Source organism: Saccopteryx leptura, chromosome 13 (assembly GCF_036850995.1).
Source record: "Saccopteryx leptura isolate mSacLep1 chromosome 13, mSacLep1_pri_phased_curated, whole genome shotgun sequence".
NCBI lineage: Eukaryota > Metazoa > Chordata > Mammalia > Chiroptera > Emballonuridae > Saccopteryx > Saccopteryx leptura.
Window position 1 is genome coordinate 18,033,856 of NC_089515.1, and position 17,172 is coordinate 18,051,027.

Below are 17,172 nucleotides of genomic sequence, written 5' to 3' on the forward strand. Positions count from 1 at the left end.
GGAGAAGCGCCCATCTGCTTTTCCAGTCATCCTCCTCTCCTTCCTCTCTGTCTCTCTCTTCCCCTCCTGCAGCCGAGGCTCCATTGGAGCAAAGTTGGCCCGGGTGCTGAGGATGGCTCCATGGCCTCTGCCTCAGGCACTAGAATAGCTCTGGTTGCAGCGGAGCAATGCCCCAGATGGGCAGAGCATCACCCCCTGGTGGGCGGGTGGATCCCAGTTGGGCGCATGCGGGAGTCTGTCTGACTGCCTCCCGTTTCCAACTTCAGAAAAAAACAAAAACAAACAAACAAACAAAAAAAGAGAACCTCTAGAAAAATAAGAGTCATAGAATTTTAAACACCATTTCTGACAATGACAGAGAATTGATGTTTTGGTATGTCTTTTTATTTCTGTTATTTAGCTCTTCTGATCTTTTTCTTTCATTATACTCTATCACATTTTTTTCTGACCACAAAGGGCCCAATTGAAGAGTAGGTTTTGAGAGTTACTTCTTGAGGCTGCCTTGCACAACACCTGGCACCAATCCTGGGCATGCTCTCCTCTGATAAAGCACAATTTTTTCAGTATTGTATTTGGGCACTGACAGATGAGCATTTTAGGCAGATAGAAAGTGAACATGCCTTAGGAACTACTTTACTTTTAAAAACCCTTCTGAATAGGAAAAGGCATTCAATGGATTAGCAACAAATACAATATAGTCTCTTTTTTTCAAATTTTTATTTATTTATTTATTTATTTATTTTATTTTATTTTATTTTTTTGTATTTTTCTGAAGCTGGAAACGGGAAGAGACAGTCAGACAGACTGCCCGACCAGGATCCACCCGGCACGCCCACCAGGGGCGACACTCTGCCCACCAGGGGGCGATGCTCTGCCCCTCTGGGGCGTCGCTCTGTTGCGACCAGAGCCACTCTAGCGCCTGGGGCAGAGGTCAAGGAGCCATCCCCAGCGCCCGGGCCATCTTTGCTCCAATGGAGCCTCGGCTGCGGGAGGGGAAGAGAGAGACAGAGAGGAAGGAGAGGGGGAGGGGTGGAGAAGCAAATGGGTGCTTCTCCTGTGTGCCCTGGCCGGGAATCGAACCCGGGACTTCTGCACGCCAGGCTGACGCTCTACCACTGAGCCAACCGGCCAGGGCTACAATATAGTCTCTTAAATGGCAAACTCTTACCAGTGAAAACTGGGTTCAAATTATGACTGGTTTGCAACACTACACATTTTGACTTCTTTCTACTTATATTTGTCTAAATTTTAGTTTGATCAACCCAGGAAGAAATTAAATGAAGAGAAAAATCAGAGATCTAATATTTATGTTGTGTGATTCCAACTTCAACTCAATACCATTATAATTTTCTGTCCAAAAAAGGATTGCTACACAAATGCCATTACAGTTTGATTCCAGGAGGACAACCATGAAAAATCTGTACCATTCTGTGGCTTTGAGAAGAAGGAAAAGCCAGGATTCCTTTTTGTTACCACTGCTAATTAAAATCCTGGCTATTTTTCAGGGCAGGTTGTGCGGCTCCCTTGCCTAAGTGTATACACCAAAGACAAGAACATAAAAACTGTTGCTCCAACCAAAGAAAGTGGTCGAGTTTGAAAGGTACGTCTGCTCAACTTGGCTGCTTTTCCTTTCAGAGATTCGAGATATTACAGGTTGAAAGTCCTAAGACATCTTTCAGGATCACCACCATCTCTAATCACAGGGAACAAAAGATATATGAAGAATGAAAAATAAGACCCAAAATCTATTCAGTATTATCTTTTAAATATCCCAATGTTTTCCGAACAAGCCAGCAAATACAGTTCATGTGTCCTTCTCATCCAACCCAATACATGTGCAGCAAATTCCCACTGCTTTCCAAGGAGCTCTCAGAGCCCAGTGTCACCAAATTGGTCTTTAGGAAAGCCTCCTCCATTACAAAAATAGCAGTCTTGCAAAGTTGTGTGGCTCTATCTAAATTGTGTTATGTTTACAAATGTTTTAACTGCAAAGATGGAATTTCCAATTGAAAAAGAACCTTATTTAGATGAGACAGATTTTTTTTTTTATAGTTATGCCAAATACAAGCTGTTCTAGAGAGGAATAATTGTGAATCAGGCTGGAATAAAGTGAATCAAGAGAGAAAAGCCATACAGACATTACAATCCTAGAGAAAAATGCGGTAATTGGTCACATCAATGATCCAAATGCCAGAGTATGTTTTTGTCACTGACACCAACAGATGGCTTGAGGAGACTATGATGGCTGTCCTCCATGATAATATATATATATATATATACATATACATATACATATATGTATATATATATATATATTACAAAAACATATCCCTAACATCTTCATAATAAAGCACAATAGCAATATTTTACTAAAGAAATGATCTAAATTAGTTTGATTTTATTTTCATTTTTTATTAGGGTAAAACATTGCTATATAGTTAGCACTCACTGTGTAAAGTGGGACTGTCTTTTATTTAATTTAATTTATAGGCCCTGGCCGGTTGGCTCAGGGGTAGAGAGTCAGCCCAGCATGTGGATGTCCCAGGTTCGATTCCCAGCCAGGGCACACAGGAGAAGCTCCCATCTGCTTCTCCACCCCTCCCCCTCTTGCCTCTTTCTCTCTCTCTTTCTCTCTCTCTCTCTCTCTCTCTCTCTCTCTCTCTCTTTCTCTCTCCCCTCCTCCCCTCCAGCAGCCATGGCACTATTGGAGCGAGTTGGCTTCAGGTGCTCAGGATTGCTCCATGGCCTCCACCTCAGGCGCTAAAAAATGGCTCCCATTGCAGCAGAGCAAAGGCCCCAGATGGGCAGAGCATTGCTCCCCCTAGTGGGCTTGCCGGGTGGATCCTGGTCCTGGCGCATGCAGGAGTTGATCTCTGCCTCCCCTCCTCTCACTAAATAAAAAAAGAAATAAAAAAAGAAAAAGAAAAAAATTATTTATTGACTTTAGAGAGAGGAAGGGAGAGACAGAAACATTGAACTGTTTCTCTATGTGCTTTACTTGGGATCAAGCTGGCACCTTTGCATGTCAGGACAATACTCTCACCAACTGAGCTATCCGGCCAGGGCTTACATACCATATTTTCACTCCATAAGACACACTTTTTCTCCCCAAAAATAAAGGGCAAAATGCCCATGTGTCTTATGGAGTGAAAAATATGGTATTTTATTAAATATTTTAACACACCATTTGGTTCAGAATTTTTTTTTCTTATTTTCCTCCTTAAAACCCTAGTTGTATCTTATGGTCAGGTACGTCTTATGGAGCAAAAAATACGGTCCTTTAAACCATTTTTTAATTTTTAAGTTATAGATGACATACATTATTGTATTATCTTCAGGTGTATATCCCAGTGATTCAACATTACGTAACTAAGTGATCATCCCAATAACTTTCACCCCCATCTGGCACCGTACATAGTCATTAGAATATTACTGACTGGATTCCCTGTGCTGTACTTTACATCCCAATGACTGTTCTATGACAACCAACTTGTACTTCTTACTCCCTTCATCCTTTTTATCCCCCCAACATCCCGACCTGACAACCATCTAAATGTTCTCTGTATCAGTCTGTTTCTGTTCTGCTTCATTTATATTTGTTTTTAGATTCAATTATTGAGAAATATGTATATCGTCATTCTATTGTTCATATTTTTTTATCTTTTTCTTCTTCTTAAAGAAGACCCTTTAACACTTCATATAATACTGATTTGGTGGAGATGAACTACTTACTATAGCTTTTTCTTGTCTAGGAAGCTCTTTATCTGTCCTTTCATTATAAATGATAGCTTTGCTGAGTATTCTTAATTGTAGGTCTTTGATTCTCATCATTTTTAATTTTTTTATTTTGCAAGAAAAAGAGAGACAGGAATGGAGAGAGATGAGAAGCATCAATTCATAGTTGTGTCACTTTAGTTCACTGTTTGCTTCTCATACGTATATTGGGGGGCGGTGCTCTAGCAGAGCCAGTGACCCCTTTCTCAAGCCAGTGACTTTGGGTTCACGCCAGTGATCATGTCTCTGACGCCACACTCAAGCTAGCGATCCCACATTCAAGGTGGTGACCCTGTTCTCAAGCTAGTAACTTCGGGGTTTCGAAGCTGGGTCCTCACTGTCCCTGGTCGAGGCTCTATCCACTGTACTACCACTGGTCAGGCTGAATGTTTCTTTAAAAAAATTTTTTTCATTGATTTGAGAGAGAAAGGAAGGGATCAAGAGAGAGAGGAGAAGGAAGGGAGAGAGGGAGAAACAGGAATTGTCGGAGTGGGAGAGGAAGAGAGAGAGAGAGAGAGAGAAGAATCAACTCACTGTTCCACCTAATTGTTCCATTTAGTTATGAACTCACTGGTTGCTTCTCATATGTGCCCTGACTGGGGACTGAACCTGTGACCTCCTTGGCATGCCAGAATGATGCTCTGTCCACTGAGCAACCAGGCCAGGGCCTGAATATTTCTTGCCAATCCCTCCTGGTCTGCAATGTTTCTGTTGAGAAATCTGCTGACAGTCTTATGGGAGCTACCTTGTAGGTAACTGTTTTTCTCTTGTTGCTTTTAAGATTGTTATGTTTGTTTGTTTGTTTTGTAAGAGAGAGAGAGACAGGAAGGGAGAGAGGTAAGAAGCATCAACTCGTACTTGTGGCACTTTAGTTGGTCACTGATTGCTTCTCCTACGTGCCTTGACCAGGGGCTCCAATTGAGCCGGTGACCCCTTGCTCAAGCCAGCGACCTTGGGTTCAAGCCAGTGACCATGGGCTCATGTGGATGATTCCACACTCAAGCCGGCGTCCCTGTGCTCAAGCTGGCGACCTCAGGGTTTCAAACCTGGGACCTCAGTGTCCCAGGTTGCTCTATCCACTGTGCCACCACTGGTCAGGCTCCTTCTTTGTCTTTAACCTTTGGCATTTTAATTATGGTGTGTCTTGGTGTGATTCTCTTTGGGTTGATCTTATTTGGGACTCTCTGTGCTCCCTGGACTTGTTTGTGTATTTCCTTCACCAGGTTAGAAATGTTTTCTGTCATTTTTTTTTTCAAATATGTTCTAAATGTCTTGCTTTCTCTCTTCTCCTTCCGGCACCCCACGATGTGAATATTGGTATGCTTGAAGTTGTCCCAGAGGCTCCTTATACTATCCTCATTTTTTGGATACTTTTTCCTTTTTTGCTGTTCTGATTGGGTGTTTTGGCTTCCTTATATTCCAAATCACTGACTTGATTCTAGACTTCATCTACTGCACTGTTGACTCCTTGTAATTTATTCTTCTTTTTTAATTTTTTTTGGACAAGAACAGAGAGAGGGACAAATAGGGACAGACAGGAAGGGAGAGAGATAGGAAGCATCAATTCTTTGTTGCAGCTCCTTATTTATCGATTGCTTTCTCCTAGTGCCTTGACAGGGGGGCTACAACAGACTGAGTGACCCCTCGCTCAAGCCAGCGACCTTGGGCTCAAGCCGACAAGCCTTGCTCAAACCAGATGAGCCTGTGCTCAAGCTGGCGACCTTGGGGTCTCGAACCTGGGTCCTCCGCACCCCAGTATGATGCTCTATCCACTGTGCCACCGCCGGGTCAGGCCCTGTAATTTATTCTTTATTTCAGTTAGTGTATCCTTCATTTCTGACTGGTCCTTTTTTTATGCTGTTAAAGTTCTCACCAAGTCCATTGAGCATTCTTATAAATAGTGCTTTGAACTTTACATCTAGTAGATTGTCCATCTCCATTTTGTTTAGTTCTTTTTCTGAAGTTCTGTTCTGTTGTCATTTGGGACATGTTTCCTTGTCTCCTCATTGCAGCAGCCTCCGTGTGTGTTCCTAGGTATTCGGTAGAGCCGCTATGTCTCCCAGGCTTGGAACAGTGGCCTGATGTAGTAAGTATTCTGTAGGGTCCAGTGGCACAGTCTCCTGAACATCCAAGTTGGGCACTCAAGGTGTGCCCCCCTCCCGTGTGGGCTGTGTACATCCTACTCTTGTAGTTGAACTTTGATTTCTGTTGGTATATCAATGGGAGAGACTTATCCCCAGGCCGATCAATTGCAAGGAGTGGCTGCAACCACCAACCACCATGGAGGATCAGTTATGTAGGGGCCCCCTCCACAGAACAGGACTTACTTCAGTGGGTTCTGGTGTCTGTTGAGTCTGCCCCTTGTGTGCATTGGTTGTGAAAGTGGTTGGGTGGTGGTGCTTCGATGTGGTCTAAAACTGTCCGCTAGGTGTGCTGGGTCTGGGGCCTCGCAGAAAGTATAGGCCAGCCACTGCCTGCATTCTGCAGGGGCCACCCAGCATTGAGCTACAAAGTGATCTATCTGCAGATGGATGCCACTTGTGCAGGGCTTGGTGGTATCCAGGTGAGGCCAAGCTGTGAACTAAGAACAGCTGTTGCTAACGCTGGGCCTGGAGCCACTTAGCAAGAGGTACGGGGCATGGTGAGGCCAGACACTGCCTGTTTAAGAGATTTTAGGAAAATCTGAACCATAAGCCAACACAGGCCATTTGTATGGAAAAGCCACTGGAAACAGCTTGGGTAAGCCAGAAAATTAGGTGGGGCGGGGCCTCAGAGAATCACCAGGGTGGGGGAACAGTGATACCTAGGTTGAGAGAGACCCAGATATGTTGCCCACCCACCAGCTCTGCAGGGGGGCTCATCAAAGGAACAATGGCCTCTGCCAGAACCCTGATCAGAGAGAAGGTTGCTCCCCAGCTCTTGTGCTGATGCCAGACAACTCAGTTCCTCCCCGCATGTTCCTGGTGCCCCCACACTGCTTTTCCAGTTCTAGAGCTCAGGGGGAGTGAGTCCGAGTAAGTCTGTGGGTGAGCCCTTTTAGAAGAACTTCCTGGGACTCCAGCAGCTTCCTGCCTATCTCAGCCTAAATCCCTGCTGCTTTTAACAGCCAGAAGTTACGGGAGTTTCTCTTTCTTCTTGGCACTGGAACCCTGGGCTGGGCAGCCTGATGTAGGGCTGGGACCCCTCATTCCTCAGGGGTCACTTCTGCAGCCAAGATATCCCTCCCAATTTTTATCCACCACATGTGGGTGTGGGACCAGCCTATTCCATATCTTCGCCCCTCCAACCAATCTCAATGTGGCTTTTTAAATTCCCTAGTTATAGGACTTCCATTTAGCCAGATTTCGGGTGGTTCTGCATGATAGCTGTTCTTTAGCTGTAATTTTATGTGGTTGTGGGAGAGGTGAGTACTGCATTTACCTATGCTGCCATCTTGACTAGAAGTTGACAAACTATACTTCAATAATTAAGACAGAAGAAAAAACCATTTCTCCTGAAAGGCCTTTCAAACATACTAAAAATGTGATAAAACCAATTTGACACACTCCTAGAGAGAACCATGCAAATCACAGGAATAATTACTCAAAACTAAGTTGTTCATACTAACTTCAGCCAATGATCACCCCTAATATGTTTACCTTGATTCCCATCTGAAACACACAATTTAACAATTATATCATATATATTGCTTCTAGGGGCTTTATTATAGTATCTTTTGTATTCTACCTAGTTAGACTATAAGTCCTCAAAAGCAGGGCCTAGGACTATTTCTTTTATCCTACCTCCAGCACCTAGCACACAGTCAATGCCTAATAAGTGTCTGTCAGGTTGATTTGTAATTATCATTAGGAATCCTTTGTCAAATCTAGGAACTAATAAGCCACTTCAAATGAACTACCACTACCACCAAAGATTTTAAATCAGAAAACATGATCTTGGAGTTAATGGTATATAACACTATTAAAAGACATTAGCATAGACAACTGACCATAACCCACTGCTTTTAAGTCATCCTAGATTCATTTTCAAAGAAAGTTTAAAACAAAGCCTAAATTTTCAAGTACAAGGAAGTTTCAAATAAACCCTAAACCTAAAATTTCAACGTATTTCCTACTTATTACAAGTAAAAGTTCCAAAGGTGGGGAAGAAGAGTTAGGGAGAGGGAGGGGTCATATTAAACTTTAATGGAAATAGTAAAACTGCTGCTAAAAGATGAATAATTTGTAACTATTATTTATTCCTAACCACTGTCTGTTGCACCTGTACTAGCATCTAACCCTTCTGCACTAAAATACTCAAAGTTTTATCAAAAATGTTGAAAAAAAACTCTAATATTCACTTGCCAAGAAAGATAGGGCTGTTTTGCAAACTGAAGCTGCCAATTTCAAGCATGTGTTTGAGCTCTAGCTTTGCTATGTCTAAATTAAGAAAACTTAGATAGATGTAGACTATAGAACTTTATACTGTTTCCAAAAGTTTCTCCACTGAGGACCACAAACTGAAAATTTTATTTTTAAATTAAAGCACTAAACCAGAAAATGCCCTAAATATGTTTTAAAAAATCAATTTTTTCTATTTCATTCAAACAAATATTACTAAACTAAGCATTGTTGTCTACAATTTTAAAATAAAAAGAATTTGACTGTAGCAAGTCCTAAGGCCAATTAAACATTTAGAAAATGACAGGCAAATGGCTATTAACTATATCACAAGTATTCTACATCTTTATCTATACAAAAATAAAAAAATTATGATCTCAATAGTATAAAACTAATCATAAATATCTTCCAAGTATAACAGATCAAAATGTGTTAAACATAATTTTAAAAAATTTCTAATAAAATGCTCAACAGAGCAAGAACAAGTTTTAATATACCATATTTGAAATATATTAAAGTAGTTACAGATCATTTCCTATTTAATAAACTCGTTATCTCTATTTTAATTACTTTAGAACTTTCAAAAGAGCCAAACTCTTAACTGCTTTTTAACAAAGATATCTATCGAAGCATTCATACATACATACATACATACATATTTTTAAATTCTGGTATAATAACAGCTCTCTAGATGAAGATCTATGAGCACCAGTTGGCCATTTCAACACAATCTCTTTGGCTAGAAGTATTTCATGGAAATTCCCAGCATTCTATGATGTTTTCCTAAAGCTATTAATTCTAAACTAAGGGAGACATTAGCTTTCCAAAAAAAGAATAAATCTTCCTACGGCTCCACCCAAGAACAATCTTCAGCTGATTATGGAAACTTCCATGAAATAATCTGTTTAAATAATTATAGAGGCTTTTAATAAGGTTGAATTAAATGGCTATCAAAATAAACCAAGTTATAAAACAAAAACAAAAACCCAGAAGCAAAACAGGATTAACACAACTGCAGATAAAAATCAGAGGGAAGAGTCTATCTCTCCAAAAGCAAGCTAAAGTTCAGTAAGATACTAATATTAATAGAGCTACGTAGACAAAACAGGGTGACAACATATAAAGAGCAGGACACGTATAAATTCCCATTTTGATGAAATGTCTTCACAATAAAAAATGATCTGTCACAGCTTCTATGTTATTTATAGTAAAGTTTTAAGTCACAATTGAATTTCTTGATCTGTTGTACAAAATCCAATACAGAAAGGAATCTGCTTCCTTCTGCATAGCCAGCACACTCCAGAGGCATTTTCCCATGGCACAACAAGTTTAGCAGAGGTCCCATTCTGAAGCACAATCACCACATATTTCCTAAGTGGGTCACATTACCTAGAATATCCTATGGGGACAAGCTGTTCTCTCTGAAGCAGGAGTGGAGAACAAAACTATTTTCCTTGGAAAGGGAAGATATTTACAGGGTAGCAAATATCTCACTATGTGCCTTCCTAAAATATTTTCTATCTTGAAGTAGCAGGTCTCTCTTTCTCTCGCTCTCTCTCTTTCACACAACCTCCCCCCCACACACACACACCAAACGAAAACTAAAAAAACACAGCTATTTATTTGACTTCGAATTTAACTTTTTTCTCTTAATCTAACACCAGGTGCATAGCATACTATAAAAATCAAACAAACAAAAATGTTAATTACTAATTCACCAAGACCTGTTATGTGCAAGATATTGTGTCAGATACGAAGATCTGTCCCTCCCCTCACAGAATATATATGCTCTAGAAAGGAAGGACATTACAGTATAAGGTAGTGTGTGTTAAAAGTCATAAAAATGACACAAAGAGTGAACAGATAGGAATTTAGAGGAGACACCACTTTGGATAATCAGGAAAGACTTCATGAAAAACATACATATTAGCTGTACCTTGAAGGCAACGTGAAAAAGTCCTGGTTTGGGAATCAGACAATCTAGGGCAGGCATGGCCAACATACGGCCCGCATAATGAGTTTATGCAGCCACAATTAAATTTTTAATATTCTTCACAACTTTAAAATCTCAGCTACTCAGAAGCGGAAGTATCTTTGATTATTGGAAATCAAGATATTTAAGAAGATAGTGATACGCAGAAAAGAATTCTGCGTGTGACTAATCTAGGGTTAACTTCCAATAATTGGTCGAATGGATTTGCGATATTTATTTTTTTTTAAAAATCCATTATAAAGATTTACAACTTTTGTACTTGTCTGTACTCGATATGAACTGTTTGACGTTTAGCGGTGATGTGAAACCCACATTCTTTTAGGCGGAGTTTGCCAGTGCGCACCCAAGGTCAAACAATTCATTATTTTTGTGGTCAAGTGTGCTGAATCTGTAGCATAGACAATAGCTGCAGTTGATAACTGAAAACGTGTCCAGGCTGTTTGTAAAATGAAATAATTGTTTTATTTGCGATATAACCCCTTTAAGCTCATTCTATTAGTTACATATTGTTTCGATTGATTGTAATACAGTTTGAATATTTATATGGTATGTAATTATATTTTTATTAAAATATATTTTTATTAAAATAATATTGTATATTAAAATTTTTTCACTTATTCATAAATTACATAATAAAATTTTGTTTACTTAAATGAATCATTTTTGTATTTAACATTTTTTCATTTTAATATTTCATCCAGCCCGTGAAAAAAGTTTTCTTTCCAATCTGGCCCGGGGGCAAAAACTGTTGGCCACGCCTGATCTAGGGTCTCATGTTGGCTTCATCATTAAACAGCTAGATGAAGTATATACCGTATTTCCCCATGTACAGGACATTCCCATGTATAAGATACACCTTAATTTTGGGGCCCAAAATTTGAAAAAAAGACAAGCACAAAAAAGAGGGAAATGCAAGTAAAAAAAAAATCTACAACAATGATCGTAAAAACAAGCACGAAAAAATGGGAAATGCAAGTAAAAAATCTATAATCACTGTATAAGACGCACCCAGTTTTAGACCCCATATTTTTCAAATAAAAGGCGCATCTTATATGGGGAAATACGACACATAACTTGGAGGGACTTAGGTTTCTTTATCCATAAAACAAGGATACTAGACTAGATGACTGGCTAAGATCCCTTCCAGCTTCATTATCTATGGAAATGTATGGGTAGGACTACTCACACATTGTTGCCTTTTTTTAAATCTTTTTTAAGTTCACAAGTAACACACTCTTAGTACAAAAACTCTAGCAATAAAATCGACATGATAGTTTCTCTCACTCCCTTTCCCAGAGGTAACAAGTTGATCAGTTTGACACATATCTTTCCAGAACTCTTCCACTGTATTTATGGTTGTGGTATTTTATTTTAGCATAAATGAGCTCATATTGGAAATTGGCTTTTTCACTTAATATATCTTGGAAATCTCCTCATACACACACACATAGAGGTCCATATCATTCTTTTTATCTGCTCCAAGTTTATAAATGGATTAATTATTTAGCCATTCCAATTGACAGGAATTTAGACTACTTCTAATTTTTGGTTATTATAAACACTTTTGTTATTCTTATCCACATGTCTTTCCCAATTAGAAGTTCAAAAAGGAAGTGGGGAGGGGAGTCAAGAAATTTGAGCCAAAAGTTTAAAGGTAGTCTGACCTGTGGTGGCACAGTGGATAGAGCATCAACCTGGAAGGCTGAGGTCGCCGGTTGGAAACCCTGGGCTTGCCCAGTCAAGGCACATATGAGAAGCAGCTACTGGTCCATGCCACCCCCCTTTCTCTCTGTCTCCTCTCTTTAAAACCAATCAATTAAAAAAATATTTTTTTTTTGAGATAGAGAAACAGATAGGAAGGGAGAGCAATGAGAAGCATCAACTTGCAGTTGTGGCACTTCCATTATTCATTGATTGCTTCTCATATGTGTCTTGATCAGAGAGGCTCCAGCTGAGCCAATGACCCCTTGCTCAAGCCAGCAACCTTTGGGCTAAAGCCAACGACCGTGAGATCATTTCTATGATCTCTTGCTCAAGCCAGCAACCCTGTGCTCAAGCTGGTGAGCCTGTGTTCACACTGGACGAGCCTGCACTTCAAGCTGGTGACCTCAAGGTTTCGAACCTGGGACCTCAGCATCCCAGGTTGATGCTCCATTCACTGCACCACCACCTGGTCAGTCAAAAATCAAGAAATGAAATCTTAGGCCCTGGCCGGTTGGCTCAGTGGTAGAGCGACGGCCTGGCGTGCAGAAGTCCCGGGTTCGATTCCTGGCCAGGGCACACAGGAGAAGCGCCCATCTGCTTCTCCACCCCTCCCCCTCTCCTTCCTCTCTGTCTCTCTCTTCCCCACCCACAGCCGAGGCTCCACTGGAGCAAAGATGGCCTGGGCACTGGGGATGGCTCCTCGGCCTCTGCCCCACGCGCTAGAGTGGCTCTGGTCGCAACAGAGCAATGCCGCGGAGGGGCAGAGCGTCGCCCCCTGGTGGGCAGAGCATCGCCCCCTGGTGGGTGTGCCGAGTGGATCCCGGTCGGGCACATGCGGGAGTCTGTCTGACTGTCTCTCCCCCTTTTTGGCTTCAGAAAAATACAGAAAAAAAAAAAAAATGAAATGAAATCTTAAAAAGAAGTGTAAAGGTAAAAAATAAAGGGGAAGATGAAAAAGTTTGAACCAGGAGTCCATATTTTTTAATTGATTTTAATTTATTGTGTTTACATAGATTCTAGTGTCCCCCCGAATGCATCCCCCCTCCCCCGTGTTCCCCTCAACATCCCCCTAGCCCCCCTCCCTCAAACGCCCTCTGCCCTTCCCTCCAGGATTTGCTTTTCTGCTCTCTATTGCTTTTCTGCTTTTCTGTGTTATGTGTATATAAGTTCATCAATTTCTTTCCCTTCTCTGATCCCATCCTATCATCCCCTTTCCCTCTGGTCCCTTTGATCCCATCTCTGTCTCTATTCCATTCCTCAGTTCACACTGTTCATTGGATTCCTCAAATGAGTGAGGTCATATGACATTTTTCTTTCTCTGCCTGGCTTATTTCACTTAACATAATAGTTTCCAGGTCCATCTATGTTGTCACAAAAGGTAAGATTTCTTCTTTTTCATGGCCCCATAGTATTCCATTGTGTATATGTACCATAGCTTTTTAATCCACTGATGAATACCTGGGCTGTTTCCAGATGTTGGCTATTGTAAACAATGCTGCCATAAACATGGGGGTGCATTTCTTCTTTTGAATCAGTGATGTGGTGTTCTTGGGATATATTCCTAAGAGTGGGATGGCTGGGTCAAAAGGCAGTTCCATTTTTAATTTTTTGAGGCATCCAGGAGTCCATATTTTTAGCAAAAGAGGAAATAAGAGTCACAATAATATACAGGCAAATATCTTTAGACCAGGAGTTGGTAGGTTAGACCTTGGTTCAAAAACTAGATCTGAGAGTAAAAAGTGGGCTTGAGTACTTGAAATCTCAGAATTATTTCAAGCTAGAAAAGCTTTTCAAAATCACTAAATTCTACCACCTAATTTTAGAGAAATTAAAGCCCTACCTATAAACTAGAATGTGATATTGATAACGCCTAGCTTTGTGCTTTTGCTTCACACTCTGCTGAAGAGATTTTTTAAAAAGTTTTAATAGTCACTGTGATAAACACTAGAGGAAAACAACAATAAGAAATGAGAATGGCTGATTCATAAGGAGGCTACAGTTAAAGACAACACAAATTTCTAGTTTTTCCAGTCAGCACAGCTCTGATTTCCAGCAACTCTTAGCAACTCTGAAGGAGAAAAAAATAAACAGTGGAGATGTCCCAAAATTAGAGATGGAATTGCAAACTATCAAAGCAGTGAGGACGTTATTGAAAAGCTAACTTTGTCCAGATGGAAACAAAAGAAAATTCCAATATACTGACTTGAAGCTACTTTCTCTTCAGATTATTTATAGAGCGATGTCTTAAATAAGCTAAGTCATCCTTCCTTGGAGTTTTGTGTAACATCAGTGTCCTTTCCCTCCTGGGATGACACACCTTCATCTAGTGATCACTAGTGCCCAATAAGATGACTGATTTGATACCATACAATAACCACCACAAAACTGGATTTCTGGAGCCTGAGCAAATATAAACTTGTCAGAGAATACAAAAAAAATGAGACCAGGATTTAGCAAATCTCCTTAGAAATCAAAGGTAAGTATCTTTCCAAAAGGAACAAGGTCTAACATATTAATTAGTATTTAAATCTCAGAATTCATATCTGTATCTGTATGGTTTTTATTGTGTCTACAGACACACATACACACATATAGCTTTAAAAAATGTGTTTATACTATTTATACATAAAGACACATATGCTTCTTAGGGCAAATTCTACTTTTATAAAAACATTTACTATGTATCATTATAAAATAAATACTTACTATAAAATAACCTTTATCATTATAGTAATCTTTAGATATTTTATAAAGTTCCAAAGGTTTAATGAGGTAAGGAGGTTCTAAGATAATTTTTCCAGCTGCTCTTTCATTTTATGTGTGTATATCTGCGTGGGGGGGGGGGCCGGGTTTACATACATATGTACGTATTTATATCATAAAATGTAAATTATGTGTATACATATCATATAATGCTTTGGAGACAAGAGAATAATAATTAAGTCTCTAATATGCCTATAATTTCTTAACTTAAAACATTCCGGATCCCTTCCCTGTGCTCAAGCGAGCAATAACCAACATACGAAGGTGGGAGTCATATTACAAAAATGAGGGCAATGAAGAACAAGGCAGGGCCTCGAAGCAGATGGAGAATATAAATATTCAGAGAATTTTCTTTTTCTTTCTTTTTTTCTTTTTTGGGTTGATGCTTCTAGGGCCATGTTTAAATCTCAGAATGAAGATTAACTGACTCCTTTGGACACGAGCATCCAGTGTACCCAGAGTATGTACACCAATACGTATCATCAGTGACTGAGATCTCTTGGCAGTGGTGTTTCAATGGTACTGAAAAGGCAGAACCTCACTGAATTTCAAAACTATTTACATCTTACAGGAGCTGGACAATCCAGGTACTAAACAAGTGCTAGAGCTTGCCTAGTTTAAGGGGAAGCAGGAAAAAACACATTTCCAAGACGTGACTAGCCATGGATGTGACTACCCTAAATGAAGTGCTATGGGTCTGTTGCCAGCCTCTTTAGCAATGTCCAGGTCAAGATGAGCCATTAAGAGGATCATGCTATTTACCAGTAAAGATGACTCCCATGGCAATAACAATGCCAGAGCCAGCCGGGCCAGGGATCTCTGTGACACAGGTATCTTCCTTGACTTGATGAACCTGAAGAAATGTGGGGGGTTTGATATATCCTTATTCTACAGAGATATCATCAGCATAGCAGAGGATGAGGACCTAGGGGTTCACTTCAAGGAATCAAGCAAGCTAGATCTGTGGAAGGAGGTTTATGCCAAGGAGACCAGAAAAACATGCTCTTAGCAGGTTCAAGTTTAAACTCAACAAAGAGATAGTGCTTATTGCCGGCATTAAAATGTGGCTCAGCCTGACCAGGCGGTGGCGCGGTGAATAGAGCATCGGACTGGGATGCAGAGGACCCAAGTTAGAAACCCTAAGGTCCCTGGCTTGAGCATGGGTTCATCTGGTTTGAGCACAGCCCATCAGCTTGAACCCAAGGTCGCTAGCTTGAGCAAGGGGTCGCTCGGTCTGCTCCAAACCCCCTCCCCCCATCAAGGCACATATGAGAAAACAATCAATGAACAACTAAGGTGCTGCAACAAAGAGTTGATGCTTCTCATCTCTCTCCCTTTCTGTCTGTCTGTCCCTATCTGTCTCTATCACCAAAAAAAAAAAAAAAGTGGTCTAGAAGGCTCTCAAACCTACTCCAATCAGGTTTTATGGAGAAACAGACAAACCCATGAAAACCAAGATGCAGACACTTAATATAAAATACAGGCAGTTTGCTTCTGGCTAGCAACACCAAGAGGTCTCAGATCTAAGAGAGTTGTCTGGTTGTACTAGGAAAAGAAGGAACAAACAGCTAAAACAGTTTGATGAACCAGGTTTGGTTCTCATCAGTTTCAAGCCCTTGAGAATGCAGAAGCACCATTACCCGAGGCCCTCCCTGTTCCTGTATCCCAAGGAGTCCCCGGTTAACGGGAGCTCAACCCTGTCCAGTATCCTACTCACCACGTGTCTGGAGAAGGGGGCCGTGGCACTGTGCAGATACACCCTCTGCCAGAACATCCCCGCTTACTTAGTGTCCTTGATGCCAGAGGAAGAGGAGCTCGAAGACCAGAAAATTCGGGAGGTTTCCCTCATCTATCAGCTTGTTTTCTTACCTGACACTGATGATAAATGGAAGGTGCCCTTTACTGAAAGTCATGGCAAACCCAGGGCAGGGAGACAAGATGAAGGCTAGTGTTCAGAAGCTCTGCTTTTAAACACAGAAGTGACAGCTGTGAGAACCCAGTTCTGCAGCAGCACTGCAGGAGCCTGGAGGGCCTTGGTTTGGGCTCCAACAGAGCCTGAACAAGCAGGAGATCTAACACTGCCCAGGGTTGAAGCAATGAATGAAAGACTGGGCTCCCTCCTGGATAAGTTTAAAGAAACTGTACCCGCCAGATTACAATCCTGAGGGAAGAGAGCAGGAGCCGCTGGACGCACTCACCAAGCACTACCAGGGCTGTCCAGCAACTGCACACATGGTCCCCTCTCCACACCTGGTTTTGTTCTCAAATTAAAACATGTTTCTCCTGAGCAAGGAAGAATCTGCCTGACAGAACCCAGGACTTCATATTTTTGACACAGAAAAGGTAGCCCTCCCACTTTGCTGTACCTTATTCTACTGTCAGAATAAAGAGCTCTAATTTTTTTTACTGTATATGTATTTTAAAAAAGACTAATTCACAAGACTGTAAAACTTTTCATGTAGGCAAAGAATTCAGAGGTGATCTAGGTCTCCTTTCACAATCAAGAAAAGCAAGATCCCAAGAAGTGAGATAATTTATATGCCATTCACAGTCTACCTG

The 17,172-nt window shown here is 40.8% G+C and overlaps 1 protein-coding gene and 1 pseudogene across 2 annotated transcripts in view; one reads left to right on the plus strand and one right to left on the minus strand.

Annotated features, from left to right (window-relative positions):
• MXI1 (MAX interactor 1, dimerization protein) overlaps positions 1–17,172 on the minus strand; it is a 101,259-nt gene that overhangs the window by 17,318 nt on the left and 66,769 nt on the right. The gene's annotated exons all lie outside the window — the stretch shown is intronic.
• Positions 6,302–16,884, plus strand: LOC136384892 (X-ray repair cross-complementing protein 6-like; annotated as a pseudogene).